Source organism: Lactuca saligna, chromosome 4, assembly GCF_052625555.1.
Source record: "Lactuca saligna cultivar CGN05327 chromosome 4, ASM5262555v1, whole genome shotgun sequence".
NCBI lineage: Eukaryota > Viridiplantae > Streptophyta > Magnoliopsida > Asterales > Asteraceae > Lactuca > Lactuca saligna.
Window position 1 is genome coordinate 51,246,704 of NC_136420.1, and position 18,071 is coordinate 51,264,774.

Consider the following 18,071-nt stretch of genomic DNA (forward strand, 5'->3'; position numbering starts at 1 on the left):
GTTTCTCTATTTAAGCTATTTCATTGTTTGACTAATTCTTTTGTTAATATTCTTATATTCTTTTGTACCATTTTGTAAAGTAATCCGATGGTTGCAATTCTAAGCCGACTATGCAAATTTTGACACTTCATTGTCTGTATAAGTATGTTGTTGTATTTGACAAAATCTCTCTAAGTCTCTCATCAACAAGACCATCTGCTGAGAATATTGAGATACCCTCTCATGCTGATTGTCTAGCATTGTCTAAACTCTCAAGGTAAGATTTCTTGGTCTAAATAAAAAATAATTTATAGAAAGGCTAGGTTTAGTTTTAAATTAATCATCTTTACCTGACGTTGCCTCTGGAACCATGCTTTCCATATAAATCAAGTCTCCTGTTCTTCTGAAACATTGAGCAAAACATAATGAATTACCCTAACTGCATAGTCATCAGTGTAAGAGATACTTGTCATGTCCTTAAATGAAAAAGGGTTATCCATGTCCCTGACCTCCGAGATTGAGGTATGACATGCTACCATTATGAACTAATGGTTAATCGTTGATTCTAGATTACAACATACTCTATGATACGAAAGTTTAAACCACTACTTGTTGATGAGATAAATTTTTAATGATTCACGTTGATTTCACCACAAGGTGACCAAAACAATCCTTTCTCTCATTTATCTTCTTAATAGAGCTTGATGATTCACTATGTAAAACCACACAATGATAAAATTTCAAAAGTATGTGTCGACTGTTATTCTATGTACCATAAGCTATCACACACATCAATCCATTCTTTCCCTTACATTCTTCGTTAAAGTTTTATGATTCCGCGTAATGAACCATACGCTGGTGAGAGCTTGACACATCTATGCTGATGGGTATATCATTGTCCGTGATATATTACATGCACCTATCCACTCTTGCCATTTTTCTTCCAATAAAAGAGATTTATGATTCGGAGTACAACACCTTACATTGATGATGTTTCACAGTACTATGCCAGTGAATAGTAGTTTAAGCCCACACTATTAGGAGACACCACAATCTTACAAGACTACAAGTTGATATTCTATTATGCCTGAAGTTAGTTGTTGATGTCAAAAGGGGGAGAGAATCTTGGTAAAACTGAAAATCTCGCTGAAGAAATATTGCAAATAGAAAAACACATTCTAAGGGGGACTCGATGTTCAGTTCAACTCAAGCTTTTATAAATGTTTGATGAGTCATTCACCTGCTTAGGAGGAGCATTTTGTTGGAACAGCAAGAATAAAGATTTCTTTATTATTTTCAAGGGGCAGCACAAGCTAAAATCCTTCCTTATATATCAGAAGACGTTTAGTTTTGACATCATCAGATAATGGGCGATTTTAAGGTCAGGACTTAAGATCTAATGAGTCAAACACATGACATGTTGATCTATCAGCATCATCGTCTGCAAGTCAACAATGCCAGCGTCTCAAGTTCAATAGCGTCAACAATTACTATAGTTATCTGATTGTAATCTTTTGTATGTTAGGTAGATATTATAGATAAATATAGAATAGATATTAGATCCATAACTTTTGTTATAAGGATGTTATCTTTACTATAGATTAGATGCAATCCCTTGATTGAATGGATATACATGTATATATTAGTATATATACTACATTATGGCAAACCATAATGTTCCGACTGTGATCGTGGATTTATGTCAATCGTCTTTCTGAAAAATCCTTCTTCTTGGTGAAGACATAACCTCTTTTCTTGGTGAAAGAAACAAATCGGAGAACTTCTGTGTTATTTACTTTCTATTGATTATTTTGCTCAGATTAGTTTTATATTTCTTATTCATACTTGAAGTGTATCCGATCAAATACAAACCTTCAATTTGTATCATAATGATCCTTAAGGAAGGTACATATAGATGTGGAAGGTAGTATTGCTTCGTACTACTAGAAGCAGAGGATCCATACTCGAATCAAGGAAAGTCACAATGGTACCAGGAAGATTGTAGAGTGTGGGATTCTTTTTCGAGTGTTTTTTTATGGTTTATCTAATTTATGTTTCATTATGGTGGTCACTTGAGGAGGGTCTACTGTAGATAGGGGTGTCGGTGTTGGTACCGGTGATGAGCCCGTACTATTGGAAGTAGAGGATTTAAACTCGACTCAAGGAAGGCCACGATCATACCAGGAAGCTTGTAGAGTATTGGATTCCTCAATATATATATATATATATATATATATATATATATATATATATATGTTTGTTTTGTGTGTGTGTATGTGTGTGTGTGTTCTGATGGTTTGAGTGGTCTATTTTGAGTATGGTGGTCACTCGAGGAGGATCTGGTAGTGGTTCTGGTGATGGTGATGGTTGAGGTTCAGGCTCTAGGGCCAGACATATGGATGATCAAATGTAGGAGTTCACTTCATCAGAGATTGCCTACAATATTTTTGAGCACACACTTGTGATCTTCGATATGATCAAGGAGGATATTATGGAGATTCTGAATGAGTTTAGACTCCTATGATCTATTCCATTTCAACCCTATTGTTTATCCAATTATTCTTGTTTAGATCAAGCCCAAAATCTAAAAATTTTACTGTTCAGTTTTGAAGCCCAATTTGAAACTACATTTTGATACTATTTTAATACTATTCATCTCATCAATATTTCGAGCCTGATCCGATTAAAGCCCAAATATTGATTCATAGAATTCTCAAGCCAAAATCTAATTCATTTACACCCCGTTCCCGAGTTGTAGCAAAGAAAAGAAGAGAAGAGAAAAGAAAGTAATGAAAGAAAAGAAGAGAAGAGAAAGGAAAAGATATTTATCTTTTGTGTTCCCGAATTGGAGAAAAATGGAAGGAAAATTAAACATTTTGTTCTTTCTCTCCAAATCCTTCCAAATCGGAAGGAAAGTTAGGAGGGAAAGTGATCCCTCCATTTTCTTCCACTTCCCTCCTTTAATGAAACTCGGGAACACCAATTTCTCTTACTTTCCTCTCACTTCCACCCATTTCCTTTCTTTTCTCTCCTTAAATTGAACTCGGGAACGGGGTGTTAGATACTATTCACGGATCTATTAAACATCGTGATATATTGATCTCATTTAAAATCGAAGGAGTCAGAGTTTTCTTTTGCATCGGAATACTTGATTTTGACATTTTTGTTTGATAGTCGAACACAAATTCTTTTGTGACAAGAGTAGTTTGTCTTGAGCAGTAGAAATCAGACGAATGATTTCATATTGATTGGGAATTTCGAATGGTGTCGAACTCATGGACTGCAAGGTATTCGATTTGTATGATATTGATATGGAAATCAGTTTCAGTTAGAGTCAAAATCGATTTTGATTGGTATTGATTGTTGAGTCTCGAGTCGAAAATGATGTTTTGAGTTTCTCTTGGAGTCATTTCGAAAGAAAAGTCAAATTTGTGATGTCAATGTTTAAAGAACTCACGTTGACTATCATGAAATTGATATTCTTAAATCTGTGTTTAGATTGAAATTGATTTTCACTAGTATTGGATTGGAATCAATAGAACAAGGTTTTGATTTTATGAACATCTAGTCAATCGATTGATTTGAAATCAAGAACTGTGGACTCGAACATGAATATCAGTCGACTGATGATCATCTATTACTGTAATGAATTTTTGGAGTCAAATCAGGTGTCGGAGTCGAGATAAACCTCACTTGGAGTTGAGTCGTTCGAATCAAGGTTTGAAATCTTGATTATATGGAAAATATGATTTAAATTGTTATCATTTACTTAGAGTCAAAGTTGATTTTGACTATGTTGCTTGTTGATTCGAATCGTGTATTGGAGTCAATCGATTTTTGGATCTTGGTTTTGATGTCGAGGGTGTAAATCGATGTCAAAGATTTGGGATCGACAATCGAAGATTTTAACCTAAGAGGGTCATTTACTAGAAATCGAAGGCTTTATGACTGAGGTTGGGATAACGAAGTAACTGAAATAGTTAAGGAAGAAAATTTCGACTGAAGTGATTAAAATAGAGTTGCTTGGTTAGAATGGGAAGGATAGATTGTGTGATAATGAATGGTATCAAAATCGAGTACTTGAGGTCGACAATTGAAGGTTGTGGCTGCATATTCGAATTGTGATGGATACTTTGTTGATGTCGATGTCAATTTTGGTCGATGGTCGATACTTGGGTATCGATGTTGATAGTCGACTGGGACGATAAGGTTTGATTTCGAAATGGACGGTTCGATTGGTTGAAGGATTGTACAGTTTTATTTTGAGTTTGCAATGGGTAGATCGAATTAGTGTCTTGGGGAGATGATTAGTTTGCAACATGAATGATTTCACTTTGATTAATCAGCTTCGCACCTAAGGTCATGGTTTGGAGTTGAGTATTGAGGTTTGAAGGGTTGATTATGATGGTTCGAAATGGGAGGATCGACTCGATTCGAAATGGGCATCGACTTGGTATATTCAAAGGTTCAAGATCAATACTTGTTTCGAAATGCAATAAAGAAGAAACAAATTAAGTTGATTCGAATCCTTGATCTTTCTAAGGAGTGGCAAAACACACCCACATTCAAAATGGGGATAAATTTTGTGAAAAATGAAGGAGTTTAATTTCGAATCCCTGAAGTTTAGAAAACTTGGCAGAATTTATCCAATTTCACAATTAGACTGAAAATTCTAAGAAATGGAAATATTTACATAGTTAGTCCTTGCAGTTAATGCGAATTGACACTATGACTAATTTTGCAATTGGGGTAAACTTTCGCATCTAAGACTGTTTTTGGTGCAACGGCTTCGTGCGTAATTCTAATATTGACAAAGTTTACCTAGATTTTCAAAATTCTTGCAACTCTTACACTCAAGTTGAAAATTTTCTCAAAAATCGGTAATTTTCCTGACTTTTTCGTGATTGTTTATCATGCAAGTTTTTTGCAGTTTCATTTTTGCCACACATCGAGGGGTGGATTTTAGAAGTTTATTCATTAGGCGCTTCTCAACCTTAGTGGGTTTTATAATCACTTTTTGATTATAAAAAGGGGGGATAATGTAAAGTGGGTATTGAAAGCTTCTATCACATCATGATTTCCAAATATGAAATTCTATGATTTTATGTAAATTAGAAAGCCTACTCGTCCTGTAGAAACTAAGAAGGCTACATGAATTATATGGCTTGCTCGACGAGTTGGAAGGTCCCAACTTGATCACGAGTTGAAGGCTGACGATGAAATCTTAATATTTAGGGTTTTGCACCCTATTTAAAGGCCTTAACTCTCATTGTTGGCCTCCTCATCATCCACTCATTCTAGAGAAAACCCTTATCGTTTCTCTTTCCCCATTTTGAGTGTGTGTGAGCTTAAAGAGTATTCTTTGGTTCTTTTCTTGAAGGAGCTTGAACTTAGTGGTGCAAAGTTGAAGGGAGAAGCTTTAATCTGGGATTTTCAGTGTTGTTGCAGCCACTTGGAGGTATAAAGTCTTTATCTTGATCATCTATTTTTCTAAATCTCTTCTTTTGAAAGTTATGGCCATTATTAGCTTGTTTTGGGACCATTATTGGATTTGAGCATGTTATGGTGCCATGGTTTTGAATCTGGACATCTCATGGCCTCTATGTACTTAAACTTGCCAAGTTTTTCAAGTCATGACCCTTCTTCATGCCCTAGGTCACTCGATAAGCCTTATATGAGTGTTTTAGACTTCTTGATACCATGCATGGACGAAAAGATAGAAAGTTTACATGGTATCTTAGTCCTAAGGGACCAGATCTCTAGTTTGGGACTTTGGTTTCATTTGGAAGTTTTGAATGTGTTAAGGCTATGAAAACTCGATGAGAACCAACTTGATGATTTGGATCTGGTTTCACTGTCTTCTGGATATTGAGCGAATTCATCGAGTTGTTAAGATAACTCGACGAGTTGGCTAGGGTTTCTCCTGGTTTTTCTGAGCATTGGAGGAACTCGACGAGTTGGTAGATGCACTCAACAAGTTGGGTCAACATGGACTGTTGGCCTTGACTGTTTACTGTTGACTTTGACCATGGTTGACCAAGTTTGACTTTAAGGCTATTTTTGGGAATTCAGGATTTTGATAGTCACATAGTGGTTGTAGGTGGTTCAGCTCAGAGTTGTGATTCGAGAGTTGGATCGTGTCAGCTAGTGTTACTTATGAGGTGAGTTTTCCTTATTATACTAAGGGGTCGAAGGCACCAAGGTCGTCCCATTGGATTGAATCCTAGTAGTTATTGATATGCCGAGTATGAGTTAGATATACATGCTAGTTTGATATGCTAGTCTGGTAGATCTACAAGACTACCTTTGATACTTTCTGATTATTAGTATGTGTATTTATCTGTTACATGTTGAGATGTTGTGTGCGATGGGCTGAGGTTGTACTACTTCATGGTATAGCCAACAAGCCCTGGAGTATGCCATATATGAGCTGATGGCCGGATAGGGCATGCCAGACTCGTACTGTGGGATAATCTTTTATATTTGTTGGAACCTTAAAGTGAACATCTGGCAATCACTATTCTTTGTATGTTTTGGAGTCAACCAAGTTCCAAAGTCAGTCCTTGTTCTGGAGTCAACTCAAGTCCGGAGTTAGTATGGTGTCTACAGTGAAGATTGGTGAATGTCCGAAGTAATTATTCTGTCTGTATTAATTGCTTTTGTCACTTATCTTGATTTAAATTTTCAGAGGACTTAGTATTTTTTTTGCCAAAATTAGATAATCAGAGTGTTAGAAGTAACTCTATTATCTGGTCCTATGAATGTATTTGTTTAATACGATGTAATTAGTTCTCCTATTTAAATGAGCTTTCAATATTGAATCAAGTGATGTATTGTTCAAATAAAAATAACAATATTCTGGTTCACTTGACTTTCTATTCTCTTACAAGTCATGTTCACAAACATTCTTCTTGTTCTTCATTTATTGTCTTTACGTTGATCATTATCTTCTTTCTTCATTAATATCTTGAACACTTTGTTGAATGCATTAACTCAGACTTGACTGGTCTTGCCAAACTTGACTGGAACATTCCTTACTAAGTAGACATTGATATTATGCGCATTAGCTCGACGTTTAAGTTTTTAAACCTTTTCCCTGTGCATCAAATCTATTGAACTCACAATTGGTATCAGAGATTGAGTGGTTGTCCTTTGAATCCATAAGATCATATTATAGTTGGTTTGAAATTAACTTAGTATTTCAACCATTTCTGTGTTCAGGATAAAAGTTCTTCTGTATACCACTTTTTCTTGAAGATATCTTAACTTCAATGGCTACTTCTAATCCTCAACAAATGTATTCAATACAAATAGAAAATAGTGTGGGTTGCCCTACACGTGGCCCAATGCTATTTGTCGAAGAATATGATCATTGGAAAGTTAGAATGCAAATATTTTTACTAGCTAAATAGAAAGGTGAGGCTATCTGGAGATCCGTCAAAGAAGTTCCTCAAGTTCCAGTTAGAAAAACAGTTAGAGATGTTGCTGCTCAGCTCATCGCTCAAGATGAAAACCATACAACACCTCTTACTACAGATGATATCGAGATACTACATGGTGATCAAGTCGCTTTTTCAGATATGGTGTTTGGTGTTCCACCATCTCTCTTTGAACACATTAAGTTGTGCAAATCTGCCAAAGAGATTTCAGACACTCTTCAAGATCCGATTAAACGTTTTGAAAATATCAAAGACAAGCATCTGGCATCTGTTGTCAAGGAGTTTGACACCTTAACAACAAGTCCTAGTGAATCAGTTACGTCAGCTTCCAACCGATACCGAATCTTAGTCAACAACATGACTGTTCATGGGATTGTCCGGACTCCATTGAAGTATAATCTTAAGTTCATAAACATCCTTGGTAAAGGATGAGAAAACGTGAAATATTGTCTTCAAAGCAATGTATCTCTGCAGAAGCTGAAGCTTTACCAACTATTCAATGAAGTTTAAGGTCATGAATCATACGTAGCTCAGACCTTAAGAGAACTCTCCGGAGGTCCTCTTACTCTTGTCAGTTCCTTTGAACCTTCTGTTCCTAACCCATTCACTTCAGACCCTTTCAGATTAGTTGTTCCACCTGTTCAACCCTTCACCACTAACTATCTTGTTGATGGTAATCCTGAATCAGATGCTATGGACTGTGAACTCCATTTCCAACAGGAGTTTGCACTGCTCTCCGTGAAACACAAACTTCCATTTAATGCCTCTTACAAACCTTATCACAATCATTTTCATGCTCCTCATTGAAACAATCCCCAACTATACTCTACTCTGGAACCATAATCCACTCCTGAAATACCATTAGTCTACAAATCAAACATCCTTAAACCTAATTCCACCTTGGAACCTCAACAGACTCCAAAATCTGACCAACCAGAAATTGTGTCATAAGTATGAACATGCAAACCATTTTGCAAAAGATTGTTTGGCCGATATTCTTCAAAAACCGAAGATCAAGGATTCTGCTTACTATGCTCGAAGAGCACAAGAGATGGCTGAAAGTGAAAAGCCATTTATCACAACTGTGTCTAGTGATGTGGAAGGATATTGGTCGTCAGGAGATGATGATAATGATGTGATTGTCTAATGGAAAGAAAAACAATTGATTGTGATGAAGACTATTGTTCATCATGGTCAGAAGATGAATATAGTGTTTGTGAACCAAACTACTGCTACATGGCGACCAGCGATCCACCTGGTCGAAGCATCATTCAACAGGTAAAATCTATGATTACTGATAATAATTTTATATGTCTCTCTGTGAATCTTTTTTGACCTAGATCCAAACAGATATGAACACCATCTATAGAGTCTATGAGTCAGCCATAGAAGCCAGTGAGAAGACAGATAGTAAATTGAGTCTTGTTAGGTTATGTTTCGAGGATAAGAAATTAAAAATAGAGTCTTTAGAACGAGAACTTTTAATGTCACAAGATGAATGTATCATGCTCAAAGGAAAATGTGAAATCACTTATTCTGACAGAAATGTTTTGATTTCTAATAAAAAAACGTCTCAATGCCAAAATTGATGCTTTGCATAATTCCATTGACTTGCTTGTTGAAAATCAAAGGATGACACATAACTTTCGTCATTCTTGGTCAAAAGCTCCTGGTCTCGGAAGCGAGTTTACGAAACCAATAGCTAGTCCCTTGGAGTAGTTACAGAACCTGAATTTTATGGGAGATGTTCCGAACCATCAACCTTCAGATACTCATATTTCTCCCTTGTCACCCCTTCATGATACGACTGATAGTTTTGTATCCTTGATTCATGAGTTTAAACCAATTGTTGTCAAGTGTCCTGATTCCACACCACTTTCGCCTATAACAAACCTGGACCTGAATTGGACCATGAAATTCCACCATAGTGTTTCAAATTGCATAGATTATGTTTAGAAACACAATCCTCCTAACAACTGTGTTGTTGAGAAAATATATCATGTGACAACTGAAATTGTTTCTTTTTAGTTTGCTTGAGCATCCTTGGATGATAACATTGAAACCTCAAGAAATGTCTCCTCTGCTTCTTGTGAATCAAATTTCTTAGTCTCTTCCAAAACAACCTTGGTTACAATGAAGCCCAAGTTTGTAAACCCTACAAGTGGTCAATCATCTAAGTCAACACTTAACAAAAGGAAGAAACCCTAATTTGAACAAAAATGATGTCACTAGTCCTAAGAATAAGGCCAAAAATCCTCTTAAGAATGAAGTCAGGTCTTGATAAAACTCTAGATTTCTTGAAAATTCCAAAAGAAATATGTCTAAGAGTAATAGAAAATCGTTTTCACATACTCATAACACTTTTGCTCCTGTCAAGATTCTCAAAAGACAAACCAATCTTCCCAGTCAGTTTGAACCTATGAATGTTGTCCAACACATCTCCTGATGTGCAAATATCAAGTACTGAATCTGTTTGAAATGGCTCTTCTTGCAATACTAAATCCATTTTTATAGCCAAAGAAGATGGTACAATTTTCAAACATCAATCCTTTTGAAAATCAACTATACCATCAAACAAAGAAATTTTTTCAATGAAATCAAACTCTCAAAAGTCTTCAAAAAAAAACTTGTTTCGAAAGTAAAAATTCCTTTGACTTCGGACAAACCCAGTACTTCGAAGGCAACATGTCCACAGAAGGTTATTCTCAACCACTATCTTGTTGAGTATGACTATTGGATAGATGAGGAAACCATGAGCTTTTGCTTGTTTCCAAAAAAGTTTACGTAATAATTCTAAGAAACACACTATTGTCCATAAGTCACAACCCAAGCCCAAAGCCCTTTCTCCTGTCCCAAAACCTAACTCGGAGCCTAAAAACTCCGTCACTCACTAATTTTGCAGGTACTTTGTGCTTTAGAGCAAGATACAATATGGTATATTGATAGTGCTTGCTCCATGCACATGACGGGGCAGAATGACTTTCTGCAAGATCTCAAACATTCTCTAAATGTTGGTTATGTGACATATGGTAACAACTCCTACTCGCAAATTCGTAGTTATGACATCCTCACAAACATAAATTCTCTTTTTCGAATGTGGCTTATGTAGCATACCTGAAGCATCACTTGATAAGTGTAGCTCAACTCACTGACTCAAATCGACGTGTCGAATTTTGAAAGAAATATATCTATGTGATGAATAAAGACAGAAAATAATGTTTGATCAAGTAAAATCGCAACAAGAACATGTACCCACTCAACATCAACATGGTGATTGGCAAACCTCAACTTTTCCTTCTCTCCAAAGTTATCTCTGATGTCAGTTGGTTATGACACCGAAGGCTTCCTCATCTGAAGTTTCGATACATGAATGATCTTGTGTCTGGTCAAATGGTAAGAGGACTACTACTCCTTAAGTTCGAAAATGATCATTTGTGTGATGTATGTGAGTGTGGAAAGCAATCTAAGAAGGGTCATTTGTCATCATCAAAAAATCTATCTTGGATCCGTTGGAATTTCTACATATTGATTTATATGGACCCTCAACTGTAGAGTCTTCATTACAAAAAATATAATATTGTGATCGTTTATGACTTTACAAGGTTTACATTGGTCTTCTTCCTTAGGCTAAAGTTTGAAATAGCCTCTAAAATCATCAATTTCATCAAAGGAATAAAAGTTCTCATCAAGCTTCCTATAAGAAAAATCCGAAGTGATAATGGCTTGGAATTCACCAATGGAACCATTGAGAAATCCCGCACTGAGAAAGGAATTGACCACAATTTCTCTGATCCTTACGCTCCACAACAGAACGGTGTTGTCAAAAGACACAATAAAATGCTTGTTGAAGCTGGTCAATCTGTGCACAACTTTGCAAATCATCCACTCTACCTCTGGGCCGAAGTTGTATTAACTGCTTGCATCACTCAGAATTGAAGCATCACCAATCGACGCCTCAACATGACACCATATGAAACCATGAATGGTCAGAAGCGAAGCATTTCCTTTCTTCATGTTTTTGAATGTCGTTGCTTTATCAAAAAAATTCCGATCAACTTACAAAGTTTCAACCCAAAGTTGATGAAGCAATTTTTATTGGTTACTATGAAAATTCAAAGGCGTATCGAGTACTTAATCGTCGTACTCGAGTTATAGAAGAAAGCTTTGATGTTACCTTTTCTAACAATTTTGTTTGGATTTTTGGTCCCACTCATGTCACACTCACATTGTGGAGTCCGATGCTCATCCTCCGGAATCTCTAAACATTCAAATAATTCATGAATTAGACTTTGAAACTCTCTTCGGACCTTCTGAAACAACACTTGATTCGGAATCTCGAACGCGGTAAATCTCATTTTCTGAAGCCCCTGTTTTTCAAAATGTCTCCGGTACTACTCCCACTTTTCCTCCATTTGATTCTACACCATTTTAACCTTCTCAGGTGGGGGGGGGATGGTCAACCCTCACTTGAATCAAATGTGGATGGATTCCTTGATGCAACTGCTGATTTTGAATCCAATTCTATCAATAATGAAGATGATATAAATATCTTTGACTTCCCACCTGATGATGATGTCAACCTCTCTGGTTCATAAGTTCAGGGGCAGCATAATCTGCAGGTTCAAACCACTCATGGGGAGCAACACAATACCATTGTCGATATAGGATCATCTGCTTCTTAAGAGATACCGAGACTTCATATCTCGACTCGAGATCATCCTCCAAACCATGTAATCGGAAATCCAAATCATGGTATTCAAACTCGCTCAGCCACAAGTGTTCAAAATGAATGTCATTTTTTGGCTTTTATTTCTTTGGTTGAACCCAAATCCATTAAAGAAGCATTAGAACATGCTGACTGGATCATAGCAATGGAAGAAAAATTGGCAGAGTTTAATAGAAACAAAGTATGGACTCTCGTCCCTCCTCCTCCGGATCACCCAATTGTCGGTATGAGATGGACATTCTAGAACAAGCTAGATGACGCTAGATTTATTATTCAAAATAAAGCAAGACTGGTTGCCAAAGGATTCACACAGATCGAAGGACTTGATTATGACGAGACCTTTGCTCCTGTTGCCTGTCTTGAAGCAATTAGAACTTTTCTTGCTTATCCTGCTCACAAAGTCTTTAAGGTTTACCAAATGGATGTTAAGAGTTCTTTTCTTAATGGTGAATTGGATACTGAAGTATATCTTCAACAACCTCCTAGTTTTGTCAATCTCTCGTTACTGAATTATTGCTACAAGCTCCGAAAAGCTATATATGGCCTCAAGCAAGCTCCTCGTGTTTGATATGAAACTCTCACTAACTTTCTCAAGTGCTCTAGTTTCCAAATAGGAATTCTCGATCCAAACCTGTTCTGATGATCAAATGGAAAACATCTCATGCTTTTCCAAATTTATGTTGACGATGTCATTTTTTGGATCTACCGATTCATCAATGGTTGCTGACTTTGCTAAATTAATGGTCAATAGATTTCAAATGAGTATGAATCGTGAAATGATCTTCTTTCTTGGTCTCTAATTAAAATAGACCAACCGATGAATCTTTATTCATCAAGAGAAGTACATTTCTGGACTCCTCAAAAAGTACTCAGTGGACTCATGTGCCTCAGCCAAGGTACCCATGGGTTTCGGTATAAAAATTTTCTCGGACCCATCACGTGTAGCAGTTGATTGAAAAGAAGTACAAAGGAATGATTGGATCCTTACTCTATCTTACAGCAAGTTATCCGGACATGATGTTTGCTACTTTTCTTTGTGCTAGATTTCAAGTCAATCCAAAAATGTCACATCTTTTGGCTCTAAAATAAATATTATGATATGTCAAAGGAACAAAGAGTCTAGGAATCTGCTACCCAGCAAATGAGAGTTTTTTTCTTCAAGCTTACTCATATTTGAACTATGGCGATCTTCAATTGGACAGGAAAAGTACTTCTGGTGGCTGTCAACTTTTTGGTAAGTCGATTGGTTAGTTGGTCATCCAAGAAGCAGTACTGTATTGCTCCCTCAACAGCCGAAGCATAATACATTGTTGCTGCTAGCTGTACCTCTCAAGTTCTCTGGATGTAATCTCAACTTCTTGTTTATGGCAATCACTTTCAACTCATTACAATATATTGTGATTCTTAAAGTGCAATAGTAATCTCGCACAATCCAATTCAACACTCAATGACGAAGCACATTGACATACGGTACCATTTCATAAAATATCATGTCTTAAATAGCAATTTTGAACCCATTTTTGTTCCATCTGATGATGAAATTGTTGATGTCTTTATTAAGGCAATAGACGAAACCGTGTTCAATGGTTTTCTGAACAAATGGGTATGATGATGCCTAATCCTGAATTCTTTGAAGTGGTATGTACTCTTTGATGGAAACATTAGGAAGTAAAGTTTGTTCCGAATCAAAATCTTTTTTCATCTCGAAACTGTTATCTCTCAGAATAATCTGGATCATTTTATGTGTATTTTTATCTAACCCTCAATTTTAGTGTATATTGTATAGTCTCTTGACATTCAAGACCAGTATAGTGACATTGGTAACAATATCATCTCGGAACCTACTTCATAATGTCATCCAGGAATTCAAATCCGGAAAGGTATTGTATTCTGAAATCTGAATGTTTTTCAAATCTCACTCCAGAAATTTCTCTAATATTACTTCAAAAGCTTTTCAAAATTATGCCCCACAATTTCTATCAAAATGCACCTTGGAACATCTCAATGATCATTCTAGAATTTCAAAATTTTACTCCAGACTCTCTTCAAACTTGCTTTCCGAAAACTCAGTTCCAGAATTTTTCAAGTGTTTAAAACTTGTTTTTCAAATTCAAATCACTCCGGAATATGCTTCATACCATCAAGAACTCATTGATTCCTGAACCAATCATTGTGAAGTCCAATGGTTTTTTAGGTGAAACGTTTTCTAACGGTAACTTTCCAGAATCCTTATCATTTCTTTCCATCCCAACCCTTCATCATCACTGGGCAACTCAATTCCAAAAAGGGAAAAAACCTTAAATGCGACACATTTCGTTTTCGGATTTCATCATTACTCTTCTTAAACCCGGCCCGTTTCCATCACCTATATAAACTCCTCTAAGACCCCTTTTACCTCTTTAAGCGCACAAAACCCTCAAACCCATCTTCTTCAAGTATTCAAACTGTTCTTCAAGCTCTCAACTTGTTCTTCAATGGCATCTCCTCTCCTACTAGCCTTTTACGATGCTCATTGCGCGTCGTAAAAGGCTCAGACGACGCACAAATGCGGGTCAAGGAAGGCCCTGTCATAAAGAGAGACGACGTGCATTCACGACGCTCATTTACGACGCGCAATTACGACGCGCGTTTACGACACGCAATGCGTATCAAGGAAGGCCCTGTCATAAAGGAAGACGACACGCATTCGCGTGTCGTAACCTTACGACACGCGTGTTTTTGACACGCGATGCGTAACAATAAAGCCCCTGTCAAGAAAGGCCATGTCATAAATGAAGATGACACACATTTTTGCGTATCATAATTTTTAATGTTTAAAAAAAATATTATTTATAGATTTACTAATTTTCAAATTAAATAATACATTAAAAATCTCATAATACAAAATAAAATACAATAAATAACAAAGATAATTCATTTCACTAATATGTCAAATACAAAAATTTATTCCAAAAGTGAGTAAATATTATAAAAAATGAACTTATTTATATACAATTGCATCATCTAGCTTACTATGTGCCAACAACTCTCTGTGTGTTTACTTTTGCTTGAGTCTCGTTTCGTCCAAAGATTCTAGCCATGCCAAAATATGATATCTTGAGTCTCGTTTCAAGAACCAAAATCACCTTCAATCACCCAATTAAACTCTAGATCTTATGTTGTTTGAAAGAAATTGGTGTTTGTAATCTATGAACAAAAAACGCAAAGACCAAGGTTAACGTTTGCTATGTAGAAAGCACAACTGGACATATGAATATATAATACGCAACATAAACATTTTCATGAAAATGATATAGACATATAAGTAAGAGTGATGATATTGATACCTTAATTACGCCATTTAATTTATATCAATAAATGATAATAACAAAAATAAAAACTGAATCAAAATTCAAACCAAACCTGTAATTGGAGGTTGCTGTTGCTGCACAAGACTAGGAGGTCCAGCTTGAACACCAACATGAGGCATGGAAAGATTAGCAGTTCTTGAGAGTAACCATTAATTAGTACACCTTTTATTTTTTATACTAAAAGAAAGACCAATTTGATAGCAGATTAGCAACAATGTAACTTGATAACAAAAAAATACACAAAGAAAAGGAGCCACAAATGGTAACACAAAGTACATAATTTATTATTGTTTCTTACCATTTCTAAGGCTCTCCATGTAGTTTCATCAACAGGGAAGAGTTGAAGTTTAAGTTTCATTGAAGACTATATATTTTGATGAAAAATTGGCACAGGGGGGATGATACTTTAGGTTTTGGGAATAGGATTCGAACCCATGTCTCCTGAAAGCCAAGATTAAATATTAAAAATTAAAGGAAATAAAAGTGTGAGTTTATTATTTGGTCAATTGGGTCAACTCACCACCCTGATCCTGTACAGTATCAGCTAATTTATCAGCATATTTGATAAAGTTGGAATTTCTCAGAGGTCGGAAGCACCATTGGTAATGATTCAGAGAGTTTGAATGAATTCAAAAAATGAGAAAAGTTTCAATCCCTTTAACACTTTTTTCAATCTAACATGTCAGTTTCAACAACATTAACTATAAGGGTAGAATTGTCTTTTTACTGTATCAGGGGCATACATGTAATTTTTCATTATTTGGTTGTTATGAAAAAAGTTAATTAGTTTATTTCTATTTATGTAATAAGTTCTGTAATGATTCAGAGAGATTGAAATAAATTCCGAAATGAGAAAAGTTTCAATCCCTTTCAATCAAACAGTAATCGGAAAAAATTAAAGACAATTCAAACTTTGCAAATGTTTTGTAGATGAACCATTTTGATGAGTAGCTGGATAAACATACCTCTGGGTTCCGAGTTTCAGGCCAAATTAAAAAGTCTTCACCAACCCATGACCTAACAATAGTCAAATTAAGTCTTTGACAAATCTCCATGTATATTACACTAAGTAAAATCGCTGCCAAAAGGGTAGTTTATATATATAAACTATTAAGATTAGGTTCAAAATTCAGATCTGAAGCAAGTTTATAATATGAAAAAAGACGAAAATATACCACTGCCACATTTAGAGCTTAAAACAGAATGCAAGTATGAACATTTTGAATCGTGCGGTTTTTTCTGTTACTTCCAGGATGCTTGCAGCTGCCCTTGCCACTAGTCTGCAACTCTTTGAAATCAGGAAATCTTAAATGAGCAAGCTTGGACTTGAATGTTCGTGGTGGTACAACTGTTGCCCCAGGAGCCCATAATGTCTTTAATAAATCTCCAAATGCCATTCCAATCTCACCCTGTCATCATACCCATAGGCCATAGCCATAAAAAATCAATAATCTTCTACTGTTTGTTTGCTGCTATAACTATTCTTGCAGAAATACAAATGAACAAAACCAATCATTTATATGGGACATTTAGGGCTAATTACATTAATGATGACCAACACCAACTGATCTGTTATGGAGTATAAGAAGGGCAGACATCAAAACAAACAAATTACAAAACCATGTAAGTAGGGTAAATTCAATTTCATTCTTACTTTTTTCTATCATGTAGATGGCATACAAGAAGGGCAACACCAAATGCCCCCTTTCCAAATTGCTCAAGCACTTCGTATTGATCCATGTAGATACCAATGCATTTCACTCTGTCGTATATACACAATTATAAAACCATGTAAGTATGAAATGTCTTAAAAACTTGTTGTGAGGTTCAATATAAAGATCAAATCGTGAAGATACTTTGAAACAACACATCCACAGTGAACAGGCTGCAAGATTTTTTTAAAAAATAATAAAATTGTTGAGCAGAAAAAATCAAGTTCTTAAAGATTTCAAGAATGTCAGATTTGAGATTAATCCCACCAACCGGGTTTGTTCAGGTGGAATATTTCATAGTATCTTACTTTATCAGGTGGAATCACAACCAAAAAACTAAAAGACATCATCATCACTACCAAGTTCCTGCCACTTCCTTGATCAAATAGGCATTAATATGCATCAACTAAAAACACAAACAAACCTAATCAGCCAAAAAGATGAACCAATGAAAGAGATGAGAATAAAACCTTGAATTTTGGTACAGTTCACACAAGTCTGCCACCAAGTGATTATAGAAATTGATTTTAGGGACAACATTCTTCAAATTACCTACTCTATAAATGAAAAAAAAAACCCTAATATAGTGTTAGAAAACCCTGAGCAGCCTAATTCGATTGTAGACTTGATTTTTTGCCAATTGAATCGCACAATAGGGACGTGAGTATGTATCTGATGGTATCTCTCCAATCTGCCTTTGCTAAATTCTACCATTTCCTCTGTGTGCATGAAGAGCCGCAAATCTGTAAATGGTGCCCTACGATTGGAGAGATATCACCTTGAATCGACAGATGACGTGATTCTCTCATCTGTACGAACTCAAAAGGAGAAAAGTATGGGGGGAGGATATCGCACCTAGGAAATC